A 21,833-nucleotide genomic window follows, 5' to 3' on the forward strand; every position below is an offset into this window, starting at 1 on the left:
AACATTGTTACTCGAGCGGGAGCCTACTACACTGTGCTGCACGGCAAACTGCTGCAGTCTGTCTGTACGAGCGAACGGTAAACAGAGACAGTGCAAGACGATGCACAGAGAGGTATGCTCACGAATCATCTACAAATATACCGATGTCACAGCCCTACTTATAACATAACACTAGGTTTTCTGATCTAGACACAATAAACATCGACGACTAGTTTCATCTTATTTTGTATTTAGTAAGTATGAATTTCGAACATTTTTAAATTGTACACATTTATGCCTGTTTTTATGTTTGATTAGGGTATATAATGTATTTTGTAAATACCACTTTCATATTAATCTGTGTATTTCATGGAGAGTAATTGGATTTTAATCATAGGTGGGGGGCGAACCGAAGAAAGTAGGACTTGTTTAATAAAGTACGTACAGTCAAAAGACGCATGCACTGGATTTAAGTGCAAATTCTGATAGTGTAGTGCATCCGTATGTATAATGTTGCTGAATAAATCCACATTTATCTTTCTAGGTAAAATCACTACACTGAAGTTTATATGTATGATTAGCCACTGGCGTGGCTCAGTCGGTTAAGGCGCTTGTCTGCCGGTCTGAAGTTGCGTTCGGGCGCGGGTTCGATTCCCGCTTGGGCTGATTACCAGGTTGGGATTTTTCCGAGGTTTTCCTCAACCGTAATGTGAATACATGGTAATCTATGGCGAATGCTCGGCCTCATCTCACCAAATATCATCTCGCTCTCATCAACCTCGTCGACGCTAAATAACCTAGTAGTTGATACAGCGTCGTTAAATAACCAACTAAACTTTAAAAAGTCTGATTTTTGTCACATTGCTTAGTTTACTATCTGAAGTCTGATTAGTGTAACATGTTACTAGTCAGCCATGTATGCAATGGAGGGAGAAATGAAATGTAAACCCTACCCTATTATCTTCTGACTTAGTCGCTTAATGCCTCACTGGTGTTAATTATGAGGTTCCAACCTGTCTTCGGACAGTTGACTAAACAACAACTATAAATTTGCTTCCTATGTTCCCAATTTTGTCCTATAAAATTTTCCTACCTAAGGTACATAATATTCCTATCTCCTCAGAATGGATGTATTTACATTCATTTGGTCCAATAGGCCTATGTGCGGTAATGTACAAGTCACTTGGAAGAAACCCGTATCTTCATTATGCAGTATTTTAAACTCGTTAATTGATGTCGACTTTTACAATTTCTATCGCATGTTGTGTAATTGTAGGATAGTTTTAGACTTGATGACCATGAACTAGTTGAGCTGATTTAGTTAACGTTCAGTTTAGTGATAGAGCTTGTAGTACAAGCTACTATCTGTTACGTAATTTGTTTTTCCTATGGTAATGGAAAAAAAAAAAACATTTCTCCGAAGAAACAGTTGAATATTATTGGTGTTACAGAACAAGTAACTACGATTGTGAGAGATTTTCTGTGATTATGCTTTAAAAAATGCAATAAATATAGAATTATTATTAAATACAAATATTCCTGATCGTCGTCTCAAAAAGAAAGGAGAGTTGTGAAAAAGTAACAACTTCCAGAACTATAAAATTCTAATGGAAGTCAGTAAAATATACCCTCACAAAACAGATTACCAAGAACGTTCAATCTATTATTAATGCGCAAACTGTATACCACAGTCCTTTCTTAACTAGATAAAAAGGCAAGGAAGACATTGAATTGCGCATTGTAATGTAAGTACTGGAAGGGATCTACTTTAAAATGAGTATAAAACCTAAGGTCTCACACAAGCAGCCAAAGTCTTTCGAAGGAGACTTGACATATAACAACGGGTCACTTTTTTCTAAGATGGTATATATTCAGTGTACCTATATAGCCTATTATCCCATCTGTAATGTAATAAAACAGTCAACTCGATTATACATTTACTCTTCAAAACTTTATTATTTATTCTTCTGTCTAGCATAATTTTTATGCTAGTATTGTACATTAACAAGAAGTTTCTATTACATTATTTTAACTTCATTGCTATGTACGAGTACGTATAGCAGTTACCTTTATTGTGAGAGCCACTGTTTCTTGATAATATCCGCTGCTTTCTCGCCTATCATAATGGTCGCAGCATTAGTATTCCCACTTACGATACTTGGCATTATGGACGCATCTGCAACTCTTAGTCCCTTTATACCGTGAACCTTCAATTCTGCATCCACTACAGCATTGGAGTCTGAACTTGGTCCCATTTTACATGTTCCAACTGGATGGTAATTCGTAATTGCCAAATATTTCGCGGCGCACATCCAGTAATCTCTAGAACGGAACTCGAGGCCGTCGCACTCCTCCATGGGGAACTGCCAACGAGTGGCTTCATTTGATTTCATCTCTTCCGTGTTAAGAAACCTTTCTGTGAAATTTATTCCTTCTAAGAGTGTATTAATATCAGCGCCTTCTGGATCCGATAGATAGCCAGTTAGAATTAGTGGATAATCGAAAGGATCTGTTGAATTGAGCAGAATTCTTCCTCTACTTTTGGGCCCCATCACTGAAGGTATAGCAAAAACAAAGTCGTTCGAACCAACAGCTTTCACAAGGGAACTGCGTATTTCATCATTAAAATTCAGGAACTTTGAAAATGCATTTGCTCCGTTTGTATCATTAGCAAGTAAAACGAAGAAGTTAATCTGTAAATCTGGCTTTTCAATTGGCGTAGATTCGTTGATTTTTATGTATCCAGTTAGTGGAATACCTATAATTGTTGAAAGGAGGTTAGGCTTTTGTGTTAGGAACTTGTAGTATGTATCTGAAGAATAATATCTGAGGCGTCAAGGTCAAGTGATTTCTTTATGTTAAAAACGGAACCTGTAAACAGGACATGATCCTGCAGATTTTCACCTACACTAAGATTCATGATAACAGGCTTTACACCTATGTTTGCCAAATGTTCTTGAGGTCCGATACCAGACAGCATTAATATCTGAGGAGATTTTATTGTTCCAGCTGATACTATGACCTCATTTCTATAATTTACACTATGAATTTTACCATCTCTATCTTTAAATTCAACGCCGTATGCGACTTTCGAAGTTTCATTTATCAGTATTTTAGTGACATGGGCAAATTTTACAACTTGGAGGTTTTCTCTGAATCTTGCAGGAGTCAGAAAAGCTTTTGCAGTACTACACCTTCTGCCATTTCTCATTGTGGCAAGTACAGTACCGACTCCCGACGGATACCCTGCGTTAATATCGCTGAGATGTCCATATCCCATCTCTATCATTGCCTTCAAGAACTTCGATTCAAATTCTGTTGGAGTGAAATTTTCCACAGTGAAAGGTCCGCCCTTTGCATGATATGTCACGTTGTCAGCGTTAGGCTGAAGTAGTGGCTGATAAGTCATATCTTCAGATTTCTTGAAGAAAGGCAAAATATCGTTAAAGGACCAACCATCATTTCCAGCGTTGGCCCAATCATCATAATTTTGTTTCAGTGCTCTCACATACATCATAAAATTTATTATGCTCGTACCACCCAATACTTTACCACGTGGAAACTTACAACGGTTATCTTTTAATCCTAGATACCTGCCAGGCTCACGTCCACTCCCATATTGCTAGTCCAAGTCTGTGTCTTGCAACGCAATCATTAGGGCCGGGATGTCCGATGTTGGAGTAGGATCTCCTCCCGCCTCCAGAAGAAGAACGTTCCACTGCTTCTCCTCGCTGAGTCGACTTGCAACTACGGAGCCTGCCGATCCTCCCCCCACCACGATGAAGTCGTATTCTTTCAGCAAGCCGGGAAGAGAGTCTTGCGGGTAGTCATCAGGATTTCCAAGTGATTTCTGCGACTCAGTGAGATTAGTGACGAGGGTTGAAAAGAGAAGTGTGCTGATAGCTGATGCCCCTGCTGCATCTGAACTCGATGTTGTGTTCAGTAGACACTGGGCTTCCATGTTGTGATCGATCTGAAACCATAAATAGTCAATGTTTTAAGCACGAATTTGTGCACTTCTGGTGTCGACCTCTTGATAGAATACGTCATTTTCTCTGCAATTTCATTGAACTAATAAGTCTTGGGTTTTTCTGAACCGACGCATGCAACGTGCGAGGTGCGAGGCCCGCCTCGTACAAATGAGGAATACACGAGAGATAGTGAGTGGTTTATATTGTTGCGAAGTGCGCAGACCTCGAATCTCGCAGTTATAGAAACCATTCACTCTGTTTCGTGTAGTCTGGATTTGTGCGAGGCGCGTCTCGCACGTCGCATGCGTCGATTCAGAAAAACCAAGGCTTTACTTCATTAACCCTCCGATGTCAACAGGAGTTGCGCGCAACCCCAGTGAGATATTTTTCTCTGTGTATTTCTGTTCACTGATTTATGCCCGTCTATGTTTTCTCATTTGGTTGTCCAAAAATTCAGAATATTCATTTCCCTGGCGATAATCCCGCTATTTTCTGTTAGGGGTGGATTTAATTGTTCTCTCGGGGTTGCACACTTATCGGCAGAAAGAATGGGCAGGCCGACAATTTCTAAATTCCAGAGACATAACATTGCGCATGCTTGTCTCTTCAAAGCCATAGTTCACCAGGTAACACATATTTAAACCATTTAAATTTGCTATATTTTGTTTAAGAGTCTAAAATATGTAATAAAATGGAATGGCGGGTTGATTCTAGGTACATCGGGGCCCTTGAAGAGTGAAATAATAATAAAATTGATAAATACAAAATCAACCGTAGCGAATATGAACAGGAAAACCCCGTATTATGCCGAACTGATATTAACAGTCACAGTAGCATAAGTCCTTACGGCATTCGTCTATTCAACAAGTTGATAGTAGTAGTTCAAGGTTCGAATCTCCCACAATCTGTTTTTTTTTAATTGCAAATTTGCCAGCATATGTGTGTCCCAAGGGTATAATTATCTGTCGATATCTCTTAGAATATGCCCAAACTCTAATAAATAAAAAACCTCCCTCTCTCTTTCAAGCAATACTGCTATCTGTTAATACAACGTTCTGTCTCATCATTACGCTTGAAGATGGCACAGAAACAATGACTCATTGCCCTTGTTCGCATAGGTTATCCTGCGTATGCTACTCTCCGACAGTACTTCGATTGAAGAAATGACATTTTCTCCGACGAGGTAATTGTCTCCAATATCAACGATAGTACTGCCCTAGTTTTTTGTTTGAATGGCCATCGATACGATGAATTCTCCGTGAGACGAATTATTAACAAGTCGGGTTGCGTGAGGGTCGCGTGTTAGGGGTGGATGTCATACGATGGGGCAGGACTTCTGGAATGCATCCACGGTCTGTTTGCGGCAGAAGTCTATGGACACATTTTGGCAAATGTAATGATCCCTTCCGCCCGAAAACGATATCCAGAAGGGACATTTTTCTTCCAGCAGGATAATCGTTCGATACACACCGCCAACCCGATTTAAAGATGGTTTATGAGGAGGCGTGATGTCGACCCAGTCGACTGGCCTCCAAATTTACCAAATATGAATCCGATTCAGAATGTGTGAGCTCTAGTCAAAAAGGATCCTACGCTCTAATTGGGCAGAACAACCACCCGTTCCGACACCTGAGGAATTGTGGGACAGAGGTCTAGATGCGTGGGAGGAGATGGCCAAGAATTTAGACCTGTTCCATAATTTTGTGGACTCCATGCCGCGCAGAATGAGGGCAGTTGTTGACGCAGGTGGTTTGTGGACGAGATACTAGTCCCCATCACAGGCCTTGTTTTGTTAATATATTAAACATTGTTTGTTTTTGTTAATTTAATTATTTATTTGTGTTTGATATGCGTCCGGTTTTTTAAGATGTGAAACAAGTATTTTTGTTTATACAGGCCAGGTCTCACCTATTAATAGCCCACAGGTGATGGGCAATAATATTTTTACAAGACAGGCATAACAAAGTTTGTTAACAAATGCCATTTCACATTTATACTAATAAATTAAGTAAGAGTTAAAATAAAAAATAACAATAATTTTACTGTACCGGGAGGCGAACTCACAACCGCTGTTACGGATGTCAGACTTCTTACCACGGGGCCACACACTGCTCGTAATGTTTATTGCTTTATAGACGGACGACTTTCAATGAAGAGGCGCCACAGCAATGTCTTGCAGTGGGTTACGTTTACACGAGTGAACCGCGCGATAGAACTTAGCACTTCTATCGACCAAGAGTCGGCCCATTCTTTTTGCCGCTATGTGTACATCACTCCTGTTACCATCCATTCCCGCTCCTCTTCTTCGAATTATACCGTCATATAAAGTCTGTTACCTCTGACTGATATGTGCATGTATTATCAGGCAGTACATCTCACTTGACGAATTTGTCAGAGGAAGAACAATAAATTGTGTGTATGCAGCTGAAGTCTGACTAGTGAAATATGTAGCTAGTCGGCTATGTACTCAATGAGGAGGGAAAGGATTTGGCCAACCTATCCCATTATTTCCTGGCCTAGTTACCTTATAAGTGGTGGTTTCTTTGTATCACTTGTGAGGTTCAAACCTGTCTTCGGACAGTTGACTAAACAACAATATAGTCTGTGTTATTCTATACTCTACTGAACGTCAATTTCTTACTACCTTTAGTGTCAACTGCATTGTTTTTTTTCTATTCACTGTGTCAGGTTTCGACCGTATGTAGTGAATTTTTTTTTGTCTATTTCTCTGAAATGTTAACTGATATCAATGTGAAAGGTAAAAACTTTGCAGATTCTCAAAATTGTTTTATATGATGATGATTGTGTACATTGTAAACGATGACTCATCGAATAGGAAAAAGCAAAGTATTATCCACGCAATTTGCTATCGATGACAAAAATATCGTGTCATCCATGCCCAGTAGGGGTAATTGTAAAATATTTCTCTCAATATTGCACAGTGTTCCAGATGTAATTGAGGAAACACTGAAACCAGAAATAATTGAATTTTATCATGATGCGAAACGAGGGATTGACATGTTGGACAAAATAGTACACACTACGTGTTTATACCATTTCAAGATACGCGCGCTGTTGACCAGTCCGCATGTTCTTCGGAATTATCAATCTAGTTGCTCTAAATGCATTGACCCTATATACGTCAACAAAATCACCACGACGCCTGAAAAGTGGGAATTTTTTTTTTTCAAGGACCTGGCTTTCCAACTCTTATCTCCTCATATGAAACGACGTTTAGACAAGAATTTGCCCGTAACCTCTTCGCGAATATTACTTCATTTCTAGGGGTGAAATAAGGCAGCGATCCCCAGGAGATCGAGGGATGAAACGAAGCAGTGATCCCGAAGAGATCGAACTCTGATTCACAAAGCTAAAAATATTCATGGTGTTATTTGTGCTCTCGACAAAAGACAGAAAAGTGAAGACAGAATGTTCTCTTATGTGGCTGACCTGTTTATAGTAATCACAGGGGAACATTTGAATTGACTGATACAGGCCCCTTAAAAACTTTGCAATTTCTCACCATGCTACAAAACTGTGCAATTTTGTGCCTAATACAGCCTATTAATGAATTCAATTTCGAGAAAGTGAAGCCACGAAGTAATAATCATAGCAAGGATATTAGAATAGACAATTATTGGGCACCTTTAGACTACAATATTGTGTACATTTTTCAGATAAATATGTTACTTTTGGTTTGTATTAAGTTCTTAATTTAACAGTGAAAATGATTACATAAATAAATATATCTATAACATTTGTTTATCTGCATGCTAAATGGCTGGAGTGGCATGCAATCCGTATGCTGTACTATTCATATTATCAGCGGAGGATAAGATTCAAATATTTGTCTCGCGGGAAATTCTCTCCCGAAAGATCTTCAGCTGTTTCTGATAGAAAGGTGAGTATCTTGTAATGTATGAAAATGACTCTTATTGATCCAAAATTTATAATCTTCTATGATTACAATCAAGGGTTAACAAATCCTTTTGTTGAATACAATTCGGTGTTGACATTATGGTATGAAGTACCACTTAAGTGTCATAATAATGTCCACACCTGTGGAGTAATGGTCAGCGCGTCTGGCTGCAAAACCAGGTGGCCCGGGTTCGAATCCCGGTCGGGGCAAGTAACCTGGTTGAGGTTTTTTCCGGGATTTTCTTTCAACCCAATACGAGCAAATGCTGGGTAACTTTCGGTGCAGGACCCAGGACTCATTTCACCGACATTATCACCTTCATATCATTCACACGTAAAATAACCTAGATGTTAATACAGCGTCGTAAAATAACCCAATAAAATAAAATAAAGTCATAATAATGCCAAGTATAGTTACAAAAAATGTTCACAATTAGTCCTCCAAATAAAATATTACGAGAAGAACACTTTATTCAGCCATTTCCATGTTGTGACAGAAAATGCGGCAAAGGACTCTGAAAAGATGTACACATTTATCTTGCGTGTTGAAGTAATGTCACGGTCGACAATTCAAACTTTATATTGGGCACAAATGTTTTCTTAATGTGATACATCTTATCGTTATTAGCTTATACCCAATTTATTTCAGTACTGCCATCATGTGATGGCCGACGTGAGTTTATCTCGTATATCATATTAATTTATCAGTAAGGTAGGTAGAATTGCAATATCACATATAATACGTGACATATTCATAAATTATGATCTTTAGCAAACGGTCCTAATATAAATATTTAGGAACGTAATAACTGAAAATTCAAATCCTTCTCAAGTTTTTCGCATCATGACTGCAAGATAATGTTCTATACTTCTCGTGCGGAAATCATTCATTCATTCTTGGTTACAATTCGGTTCAAAACTATTCTTTCAAAATCATTGATTGCAATGGAAGGGATCGTAGATGAAGTTCAGGCAGCTTTACATCAAATAACTTGTTTACAAATGTAAAGATGTGGAGGAAAATAAAAAATCAGACATCGTACAAGTTTCGGCAAAGAATAAGGAATATCACGAAATTTAGAGCACAAAAAATACAGTATAATTAATAATGATAATATAAAGTGCATGAAAATTTAATTGAAATCTTTACCTTTAAATATAAGATTTAATGTATGATTATAACTAATTTGTATTCTAAGATGAAAAATAAAAACGTAATCCATTTTAAATAATTTTAAAGCTCTATTATGTTACCGTCAACAGGGGTAACATTAGTCCATTAAAGGTAACCTTAGCCCAATACGGAATATATATACAGGTTGTTTCAAAAATACGGGGCATAATTTCAGGTATGTATTTCCCACATGTAGACAATAAAAAAAGTTCATTACAACATGTATCCGGAAATGCTTCATTTCAGAGTTATGGCCTTCACTACATTGAAATTCACCGGAACGTTTTTCTTTCCGCAGGTCGTTGTCATTACAGAAGATGTTCAAAATGTCCACCTCCTGCTTGAATACAGACCTCACATCGATGTCTCATTGACCTGCGAACACGATCCAAAACTCCAGGAGTATTGCGTATGTCCTCAGAACATGCCACAATTCGATTCCGAAGGGATTTCAAATCAGGCACCGGAGACGAATAAACCAATGATTTTAAATGGCCCCACAAGTAGAAATCGAGAGGGTTCAGATCAGGTGAGCGTGGAGGCCAAGCAATTGGGCCACCTCTGCCTATCCATCGATCAGGAAACCTCGATCCATGTACTGGCGAGCCGTACGACTGAAGTGTGCAGGAGCGCCATCATGCAAGAAGTGAATGTGTTGACGATTGATCAGTGGAGTGTCTTCTAATACATGAGCTATGGTGTTTTCCAGGAAGTATGTGTACGCCTACCCCGTAAGTCTGTTTACAAGTACATGGGGTCCAACTAATCGATCACCAATGATACCGGCCCACATGTTGAGGGAGAACCGCACCTGGTGATGAGATGTAACAGTTGCACGTGGGTTTTCATACACCCATACATGCAGATTGTGGAAATTTGTTATGCCATCTCGAGTGAACTGTGATTCATCTGTAAATAATACTAAGGCAGGAAAGTTCGGATTTACACCACACTGCTGCAAGAACCACTGACAGAACCTAACTCGTGCAGGGTAATCTGCTGGTGACAGGGCCTGTACACGTTGCAAATGATAAGGATACAATTGATATTCTTTCAACAGACTCCAGACAGTCGTATGAGGAACATTGACTTGCAACGCTACCCTTCGTGTGCTGATAGAAGGAGTCAAGTTCACAGCCTCCAGAATCTCCTCCTGTACTTCTGGAGTTGTAGATATTGGTCGTCCCCTTCCCAAACCAGGAGAGTTAAATTTTCCATAATCGCACAGACGGTAATGGAGACATACAAATGTCTTCCGATCTGGACATTGTCGCTGTGGGTACCTCTCCTGGTACAAACGACGAGCCAGCGCAGCATTGCCGTCCGCTTTACCGTACATGAAGTGTATCTCTGCCAGCTCTTGATTTGAATACATGTCGCACAGTCTAACGCCTACACAACACTGAATGTAACCTTCGCCTCGGAATGAACTGTCAGAGTGCCCTCTTAATGTCTCCTTTGACGGCAACGATTGCGGAAAGAAAAACGTTCCGGTGAATTTCAATGTTGTGAAGGCCATAACTCGGAAATAAAGCATTTCCGGACACATGTTGTAATGAACTATTTTGATTGTCTACATGTGGGAAATACATACCTGGAATTATGCCCCGTATTTTTGAAACACTCCGTATATATGATATATTTATTATATTATAGATCACAGACAATGTACATACAAGTAATTGATTGAACCCTTACATTACACACTTTATAATAATTTTTACACAAAGATATAGTATTACTTAAATACAAATTCTACAATTTACATATTTAATAAACAATTTTTTTTATCTTGCACTTGCGTTTAGTTTTGTGCAAGACTCAACTCATTCTAGTTTGTAGTTACAATCAGTATTTGTTCACCTTCCTAATAGGGAATATATTATATTTGAATTGTTATATCTCCTACAAAATGTGATATATCTTAGTAGATTTATCTGTATTGTATAGACGGCAGCTCCTGTCAGTATTTTGTGAGTGATATGAGAATTCAAATATGTAATCTGTGATATACCAAAGTTATCCTTAATGGACCAGTGTTACCCATTGTTGACGGTATAAAGCGTCGTAAAGTAACTAATTTAATAATAATAATAATAATAGTAATAATAATAATAATAATAATAATAATAATAACCGTTCCCTCTTTTATTCTCTGTTATGATATAGCAAATATAAATGACACTCGGGAGGAAACGCAGAATAAATATGGGGAGAAATGCCTGTTATTATTCGGTCGAGAAGCTTTTGTCATCCACCCTGCTCTCAAAAAACTCGAAAGTTAGAATTTATAAAACAGTTATTTTACCGATTGTTCTGTATGGTTGTGAAATTTGGACTCTCACTTTGAGAGAGGAACAGAGCTTAAGGCTGTTCGAGAATAAGATCCTTAGGAAGATATTTGGGGCTAAGAGGGATAGAGAATGGATGAAGTTGCACAACGTAGAACTACAGGCATTGTACTCATCACTTGACATTATTACTTACTTACTTACAAATGGCTTTTAAGGAACCCGAAGGTTCATTGCCGCCCTCACATAAGCCCGCCAGCGGTCCCTATCCTGTGCAAGATTAATCCAGTCTCTATCATCATATCCCACCTCCCTCAAATCCATTTTAATATTATCCTCCCATCTACGTCTCGGCCTCCCTAAAGGTCTTTTTCCCTCCGGTCTCCCAACTAACACTCTATATGCATTTCTGGATTCGCCCATACGTGCTACATGCCCTGCCCATCTCAAACGTCTGGATTTCAAGTTCCTAATTATGTCAGGTGAAGAATACAATGCGTGCAGTTCTGTGTTGTGTAACTTTCTCCATTCTCCTGTAACTTCATCCCGCTTAGCCCCAAATATTTTCCTAAGCACCTTATTCTCAAACACCCTTAACCTATGTTCCTCTCTCAGAGTGAGAGTCCAAGTTTCACAGCCATATAGAACAACCGGTAATATAACTGTTTTATAAATTCTAACTTTCAGATTTTTGGACAGCAGACTGGATGATAAGAGCTTCTCAACCGAATAATAACAGGCATTTCCCATATTTATTCTGCGTTTAATTTCCTCCCGAGTGTCATTTACATTTGTTACTGTTGCTCCAAGATATTTGAATTTTTCCACCTCTTCGAAGGATAAATCTCCAATATTTATATTTCCATTTCGTACAATATTCCCGTCACGAGACATAATCATATACTTTGTCTTTTCGGGATTTACTTCCAAACCGATCGCTTTACTTGCTTCAAGTAAAATTTCCGTGTTTTCCCTAACCGTTTGTGTATTTTCTCCTAACATATTCACGTCATCTGCATAGACAAGAAGCTGATGTAGCCCGTTCAATTCCAAACCCTGCCTGTTATCCTGAACTTTCCTAATGGCATATTCTAAAGCGAAGTTAAAAAGTAAAGGTGATAGTGCATCTCCCTGCTTTAGCCCGCAGTGAATTGGAAAAGCATCAAATAGAAACTGACCTCTACGGACTCTGCTGTAAGTTTCACTGAGACACATTTTAATTAATCGAACTAGTTTCTTGGGAATACCAAATTCAATAAGAATATCATATAATACTTCCCTCTTAACCGAGTCATATGCCTTTTTGAAATCTATGAATAACTGATGTACTGTACCCTTATACTCCCATTTTTTCTCCATTATCTGCCGAATACAAAAAATCTGATCAATAGTCGATCTATTACGCCGAAAACCGCACTGATGATCCCCAATAATTTCATCCATAACTTGTTATTGTTTTAGATTAGGTTAGGATTAGGTAACGACTGAAAGTGCTGCATTATTTTGCTTCACCAGAAAGGCAATAAATAGTTCATTAAAATAGTGTCACTTCTGTAAGAATGTCGACAATCATAATGTGCTGTATTATTGCATACCACACTGCTGTGCCTTCTTAAATTACTTTATGAACATTAATATTTCAGAAAGAGTCACGGATTGCAGTGATGAGCGGCAATTAAGCCGGCAGTCAGTGTACTCATTTCATAACGATAAGTCGGCCGTGCGATAACAGGACGGGACCCGGTATTCCTCGTTCCCGAGAGTGCCAATCTCGAGAATTAGAGTCGGGCAAACAGCCTCTTACTCCCGCTCGTTCTCGTAGGCGAGACTAGCTGGCCGATAATGCCAGTTCCGAGAGTCGTATTCTCGAGATTGGCACTCTCGGGAACGAGGAATACCGGGTCCCGGCCTGTTATCGCACGGCCGACTTATCGTTATGAAATGCGTACACTGACTGCCGGCTTAATTGCCGCTCATCACTGCAATTCGTGACTCTTTCTGAAATATTAATGTTCATAAAGTAATTTAAGAAGGCACAGCAGAGTGGTATGCAATAATACAGCACATTATGATTGTTGACATTCTTACAGAAGTCACACTATTTTAATGAACTATTTATTGCCTTTCTGGAGAAGAAAAATAATGCAGCACTTTCAGTCGTTACCTAATCCTAAGCTAATCTAAAACAATAACAAGTTATGGTTGGAGCTATGATATATTTTCTCGCTATCAGCATTTCGTTGACATTCCATATTTAATCATTCGATAGTGTTTTGTATACACTAAAGTAATGGATATCACACGACTGTATTATTATATTGCGCGTTCACATCTGGACGTTTCGTTGTTATTGCGATGTGTAAGGACGAAATAAATTAATTAATACTTATTTATATTATTATAAGGGACCAAAGACTCTCACAAAAGATATTTTTGTTTCCCAACTGATAAAATGCTGAATGTGAAATGGAAACACTTTTGCAAGGGGAAGGACAGAATTACGAAATATAGTAGATCCTTTCACAAATTGATCATAATTACTTACAAACGCGTTTTAAGGAACTCGGAGGTTCATTGCCGCTCTCACATAAGCCTGCCATCGGTCTCTACCCTGAGCAAGATTAATCCAATCTCTACCATCATATCCATTTTTATATTATCTTTCCATCTACGTCTCTGCCTCTCCAAACGTCTTTTCCCTCCGACTATCCAACTAACACTCTATATGCATTTCTGGATTCGCCCATATCTGCTAGATGTTCTGCCCATCTCATACCTCTGAATTTAATATTCCTAATAATGTCAAGTGAGGAGTACAATGCGTGTAGTTCTACGTTGTGCAACTTCATCCATTCTCTATCCCTCTTAGCCCCAAATATCTTCCTAAGGATCTTATTCTCGAATAGCCTTAAGCTCTGTTCCTCTCTCAAAGTGAGAGTCCAAATTTCACAACCATACAGAACAATCGGTAATATAACTATTTTATAAATTCTAACTTTCAAGTTTTTTGAGAGCAGGGTGGATGACAAAAGCTTCTCGACCGAATAATAACAGGCATTTCCCCCCACCATATTTATTCTGCGTTTCCTCCCGAGTGTCATTTATATTTGCTATATCATAACAGAGAATAAACGAGGGAACGGTTATTATTATTATTATTATTATTATTATTATTAAATTAGTTACTTTACGACGCTTTATCAACTGCTATCGCTATCTAGCATCTGAATGAGATGATGGTAATGTCAGTGAAATGAGTCCAGGGTCCAGCGCCGAAAGTTACCCAGCATTTGCTCTTAATGGTTGAGGCGAGAAGACTCAGCCAGGTAAAGGCTGGTTCACAATAAACCGGGAACGGAAACGACAACAAGAAATAATGTTAAAATAAATGCATTTAAATGTGAGCATTCACATTTAACGAGAAGATTGCCGGAGCCCGGGAACGGGAACGTGAAAGTTAATTGTGAATGCTCACATTTAAAAGCATTTATTTTAAGAATATTTCCGTTATCGTTGTCGTGTCCGTTCCCGGTTTATTGTGAACCAGTGTTAACTTGTCCCAACCAAGATTCGAACCGGAACCCGATCGTTTCACAGTCAGGTGTGCTAACCGTTACTCTACAGCGATGGATTATTATTATTCTTCTTGTTATTATTAATCGTTATTAATTATTATTATATTATTATTATTATTATTATTATTAGTATCACTGTTATCATCATTATCATTATCGTAATCATTAGGATCAAGATTATGATTATCAGGATTATTATGATGGTTATTATTTATTATTGTCTTGTAAGTTACCATTAGGTACAACGAATTAGAAATCTTATTAATTCTTAATTTGTTATTCTCGTTCCTATAACATATAGGATAATTATTGTAAACCATATAGGCCTATGTCATTTTATATTGCAACATGGCTGCAATACAATAAGGATTTTTCTGTAACAATACTTTATAACGTGCACACCATTAGAAAGTGTAGTTTTCTATAGTATAGGCTGGTTCACAATAAACCGGGAACAGAAACGAGAACGGATATAACGTTAAAATAAATGTAGCCTACAGTATTTAAATGTGAGCATTCAGAATAGTTAATTGTGAATGCTTAGATTTAAATACATTTATTTTAACAATATTTCCGTTCTAGTTGTCGTTGCCGTTTCCGTTCCCGGTTTATTGTGAACCAGCTTTTAATATTTTCATGTTTCACATCATTGTGTTACAAACTATTTTTTTTTATTTAGTTGCTATAAAAGATAGCCTAATTACTGTAAAGTGTAAACCATCTTGGACTATATAGCCTCATTTTCAACTACCTGTATTAAAATATCATTTAATACCATCCGTACAATAACGGGTTTTCATGCGTTGAAGGGTTCCGTACAAATTTTACGGAACAAACGTTTGAGTCATGAGTCTTTCGCAAACAGCTCTTTGGTTAACTCGCCGTTATTCGAGAACCAGTAAAGATTTTGAGTGGCCATCACTTTTAAAAGTAATTTCCATCCTTTCTCAACATTTCTCTCGCTTTGACCCCCCATCTAACGTGAAAAACAAAAAAGTTTTCAGCCTACAAAAGTGAAGTTGCAAAGGTCTATTCTGAACACATCAATCTCCATCGAAGTTAATATTTTTTTTCTCAGTTTCCAAAAAATATTTTCACTTCGATTTATTTCCTATGTTTTCCTTAGACATTGAGCTATCAATCCAAAAAATTACAGCGCGATTGATTAAGTATTATAGGAGCTACTACATGATATATATTTAAAGAACCGGGAAGTGCATAAGCCAATGCTTCCTATAGGAGCACGGCCCGAGCGATATCGCTTGCTTATCAGTACTACAGTCCCGCCTAGACCTCCGAGACTGTCGCGAATGACCTAGTATCGGTAATCCCGGGACCAAGAGAATCTCATGTTCTCCATCAATGAGTCATTTGGCTACGTTAGGTACTCGCGCACCGAGCGAGACTACGATGATTGCGCAACCGAGAACGGGCGATAATATGAGGCAGTCTGCCCGACTCTATCGAGAATACGATTCTCGGAACTGGCATTATCGGCCAGCTAGTCTCGCCTACCAGAACGAGCGGGAGTAAGAGGCTGTTTGCCCGACTCTAACTCTAACCACAGGAAAGAACAGTAGGTATGCCTATCGCTAAATTGTCTTTGAATAAAAAAGACAGATTTAACTGTTGTTAGGAATTTATTACTTCAGTCATTTTTATTACTTACGTACTTACTTACTAACCTACTTATTGGCTTTTAAGGAACCCGGAGGTTCATTGCCGCCCTCACATAAGCCCGCCATCGGTCCCTATCCTGAGCAAGACCAATCCAGTCTCCATCATCATATCCCACCTCCCTCAAATCGATCTTAATATTATCTTCCCATCTATGTCTCGGCCTCCCCAAAGGTCTTTTTTCCTCCGGCGTCCCAAGTAACACTCTATATGCATTTCTGGACTCGCCCACATGTGCCACATGCCCTACCCATCTCAAACGCCTGGATTTAATGTTCCTAATTATGCCAGGTGAAGAATACAATGCGTGCAGCTCTGTGTTGTGTAACTTTCTTCATTCTCCTGTAACTTCATCCTCCTTAGCCCCAAATATTTTCCTAAGCATCTTATTCTCAAACACCCTTAACCTATGTTCCTCTCTCAAAGTGAGAGTCCAAATTTCACAACCATAAAGAACAACCGGTGATATAACTGTTTTATAAATTATAACTTTCAGATTTTTTGACAGCAGACTGGATGATAAAAGCTTATCAACCGAATAATAACAGGCATTTCCCATATTTATTCTGTGTTTAATTTCCTCCCGAGTATTATTTATATTTGTTACTGTTGCTGCCCAGATATTTGAAATTTTCCACCACTTCAAAGGATAAAATTCCAATTTTTATATTTCCATTTCGTAAAATATTCTGGTCACGAGACATAATCATAAATTTTGTCTTTTCGGGATTTACTTCTAAACCTATCTCTTTACTTGCTTCAAGTAAAATTCTTGTATTTCCCCTAATCGTTTGTGGATTTTCTCCTTACATATTCACGTCATCCGCATAGACAAGAAGCTGATGTAACCCGTTCCATTCCAAACCCTCTCTGTTATCCTGGACTTTCCTCAAATGTGCCCCTACTCCCCTATAATGACTAAGAATGTTGTTTGTTGTCCCAGCAAATATGTCTTTCTGTCTCTCTCTCTTTTATTGTCCTATTGCTGAAAAATTGTCTTGGAATAAAAAAAGACTGAGATATAACTGTTGTTTGGAATTTATTACTTCAGTCATTTTTATTAATAGACGAATTACAATAGACATACTTCTCTTACAACTTACTTATGCTCAGTTTAATTTGTTGACGAATCAGTTCCACTTCGTTGCCAGAGCGCGAACTGTCGCTTTGTAACTCACTTATGCTCAGTTAAATTTATAGAAGAAAGCGTCCCACGTTGTTACCATATCGCAAATTGCCGCTTTATTACTTGAAAAGAACCCAGAGCTCACCTAAGATATGTGACTCCCAGTTGAGCCGGTTTCTCTTAATAAATTTCAAAGCTGTCACGCATATTATCTATGAGCAATGCCACCAGGAAGTAAAACATTATCTTTCTGAAATATCTGCGAACGTTTTAAATATGAAAATTTAGTTACATACAAATTTAATGGTAAGGAACTAATTCCTAAAAGTAAATTGATGACAAAACTTATGCAATGTAGGCTAGTTTAATTAATAAATGAATCACATAGGTGGTACTACTTGTTGCAGAAGTTCACATAGGATGTCTTGCATGGACAATTAAACACTCTTTTTTTATCTTTAAGTGTTTCATAGAATGGAAATGAATTATAACAGAGTCTATTTATTTTGAGAGCAATATTAATTACGACCACCGGCGTAACTCCGGCGACTGGAGAATTAGCTACTCATCGGAGATGCGATCGGGCGTTGCGTTGGTTCGATTTTCGCTTATGTTGATTATAGGAGTAATAATATACTATTATTATTATTATTATTATTATTATTATTATTATTACTACTACTACTACTACTACTACTACTACTACTACTACTACTACTACTACTACTACTACTACTACTACTACTACTACTACTATTGTTCTTTGTATTATTATAGGCCGTTCATTATCTCGTCCACACCTGTGGAGTAACGGTTACCGCGTCTAGCCGTGAAACCAGGTGTCTCGGGTTCGGTTCCCGGTCGGGGAAAGTTACGTGGTTGAGGTTTATTCCTGGGTTTTCCCTCTACTCAATATGAGCAAATGCTGGGTAACTATCGGTTCTGGACCTTGGACTCATTTCACCGGCATTATCATCATCTTCTCATTCAGACTCTAAATAACCTAAGTTGTTGATAAAGTGTCGTAAAATAACCTACTAAAAAAGAAAAAATCATTATCTCGTAAAACCAAATGCTTGCGTGCGCAGTATCCAATAATAATAATCTTATTGTAGGTGTAATTGAGCTAGTTAGCTACAAATAGAAGCGTATCGAGGGAGGGAACTTTCCCAGCCCACGTTCTTCTTCTCAATCGCAAGCAGGTTTCCCGATATAATTAATGGTCTATAAAACCATTTAGGCAATGCAGTGCATATGTATAATTTAACTACAGACCTAGCTGAAGTCATTCTCAGTGATCTCGCGATTTTCATGCCTGCCGTTGTGAACCGTATATCATGCTTCTTCTACACTACTACAAGTCATTCTCGGTGGTCTCACAATTTTCATTCCTGCTGTTGTGATTGCTGTATATCAGGGATGCAGAAAAACAACGTGAAGCGTGCTCTTGCGTTTCTAATAATAGCCTATGCATGCAGTAGCGCTCATGCATTTTGTCCAGACACTCCCCCACTCTTCCTTCAGAACTGCGCATTAGATCGGATGAGTCTATTTACGAATTATAGGGGAATGGGTTACCCTTTGCCTTGAACTCGATAGATACAAGCCCGTCCTTCCCTTCTACTCCTACCCCCTCGATAGAAACGTTGTAGTCGTACTGCACATCGCAAGTGTCTTTACAAAATGCATGAGCTATACGTTGCAACGAGTTAAGGATGAAGACTATTAGACTGACTAAAAGTAATTACAGAATAATCAGTAGCTTACTTCACAAAATGAGTTCAAGTATCCGATTAAAGTTTAATAATGAGTGGGAAGAGAGAGAATTTTTTGTTTGTGAAAATAAAAATGAATGCATGTATGTATGTATGTATGTATGTACTCGTATGTATGTATGTATATACAAGGACTATTCAGAAATAAACTTCCGATTGTCGATTGTGGATTGCTAGATCGTTGCAGGAAGATGGCCATAATTGTTATATAGTATTTATTAAAATGATTACAATTAATGTTCTTTATAACATAATAGTCATTCTTCATCTTTGATCAGTCCAACGTCATGGAGTAACGGTTAGCGTGCTTGACCGTGAAACGAGCGAGCCTGAGTTCAGATCTGACTGGGACAAGTTACCTGGTTGAGGTTTATTCCGGGATTTTTCCTCAACTCATTGACAGTACATGCTGTGATCCCGGACTCATTTCGCTTATATTATCACCTTCATCTCATTTAGAGTACCTGTTCAGTAGATAATCATCGCAGTTGATAAAGCGTCGTAAATTAACCAATTAAAAAAACTATGACCACATATTTTGTAAGTCTACACATTTACATGTTATTGGAGATGCATTATTATTTACACATACTACACAGATACTTATATCTTGAGAAATACTAGTACACACCCATCAATTTTTGCGTCATTTATACTGCCCCATACGTTCATTTCTACTCTGTTTTGCTTCTGATGGTTCACCATTTTTACTTTCATTATTATCTCGTCTTTTTGCTTGCGATAAACAATTTGTAGACCTACTTTTCTTGCGATATTGTTGCTTTTGTAACAAAACATACAGACTCTTTTGAAAGTTATCAATTTCGACCTTCATTGTAGATATGTATATCGGATTCTTTCATTTTTCTTTTTTTTTTAATTCTTAACACCCAATTTCATGTGTAACAAGTGGACTTGTCTACTATCTTCAACACCCACGGCTGGCTGTAATCGTATGGCGTCATTATTTCCTAATAATATACACACTTCACTTAGAAACTGCCATTTATCGACTGGTGCAATAAGGAAAGTGGTGCTACTCCCACTGTAAGTAACCTTAAAAACCGTGTCACGCAAATTTGGAAGGTTCGATAATAAACGTTTCACGACAAAATTTAGTAGAAAAAAATACAAATTTAGTCATTCACTTCCCCTACTTGTACTATTATCGTAAGTTATTTATAGCTTTCTGCATCATCCTAACAATAACGTCACATTATTATTATTATTAATTGATTGATGAACTAGTGGACTTACTCGTGTTAAATATGTAATATTTGTCCGGCTTACAGCTGTTTCAGTGCTTCACGCACCATCATCAGAGCCTAATTATATTCAAGTGTTAAAAGTGGTGTACGCAAGATTCAAAATGGATTATTATTATTATTATTATTATTATTATTATTAGGGTAATATTGTGATACGAGTAATATTGTATAGTTCTTTTTGAGAATTTATTATAATTTTACTGAGCGACAGGAAGAACGGTTTATGCGTCAACGTATTAAGGGAATGTACGTGAACAAGTTGTTGCACATAACTGACATTTCTCTCGCTCAGTAAAATTGTATAAATTCTTAAAAAGAACTATCACAATATTACTCTTATCACGGTTTTATCAACCTTTACCCTATATTAAAATATTATAATTTATTATTTTATGAGGAATTTAGTACGGAAACAAATATAAACAAATAGACCTACTTAGAAAGAATTGTAAATTCTGTTATAACAACAAACAGCACTGTTATAGTTATGCTTATTTGTGTAGCTCTTGTGTTGTAAAAGTAGTCAGAAATATGTTTCTTATCGCGTCCCCGGCCTCAAGCCGAGCTCAAAATTTATGTTCGATAACTGTGCTGGAAAGGACGTGTTTTTTCCGACGATTTTCATCTGTTACTGGTGAATATGAGAGACCAAGGTATGTGCTATGTTTGTGATATTTTAAGTTTTAAAAATACCACACAACTTACTACTTTGAAGTAAAATTTGCTTGAAAATTGAGAAATTATTGCTATTTTAACTTCTAGTTTTGAGTATTTTTACACCTGGAAATCTAGAATTGTCAAGAATTGTTCAAAATTTTTTCAGAAGACTAAAACCAATACCCTATTCTTTCTCCTATTTAAAAACTAGCTGCTACGTTTTGCAATTTTGCCTTTTTTTCGAGTTTTAGTCCTCTCAGAAGAGGTATAGCGGAACGATCTTTTTCATGTATGGCGCCATACAGATGACAAAGCAGAAAGAAGTGATGAACTATGAAGAGCCAAGACCGACCAGTCAACTGCTGGCCTCACGGCAATATGCCGATCATCCAACCAGAATGGAGGTATCTTATGGTTAGCAC

At 37.8% G+C, this 21,833-nt stretch overlaps 1 protein-coding gene and 1 pseudogene across 3 annotated transcripts in view; one reads left to right on the top strand and one right to left on the bottom strand.

The window, feature by feature from the left end:
- Positions 1–21,833, top strand: part of LOC138697977 (tyramine receptor 1-like) — a 689,651-nt gene that overhangs the window by 482,291 nt on the left and 185,527 nt on the right. The gene's annotated exons all lie outside the window — the stretch shown is intronic.
- LOC138697968 (glucose dehydrogenase [FAD, quinone]-like) lies at positions 1,927–17,807 on the bottom strand (annotated as a pseudogene).

The sequence above is a fragment of the Periplaneta americana genome, chromosome 4 (assembly GCF_040183065.1).
Source record: "Periplaneta americana isolate PAMFEO1 chromosome 4, P.americana_PAMFEO1_priV1, whole genome shotgun sequence".
NCBI lineage: Eukaryota > Metazoa > Arthropoda > Insecta > Blattodea > Blattidae > Periplaneta > Periplaneta americana.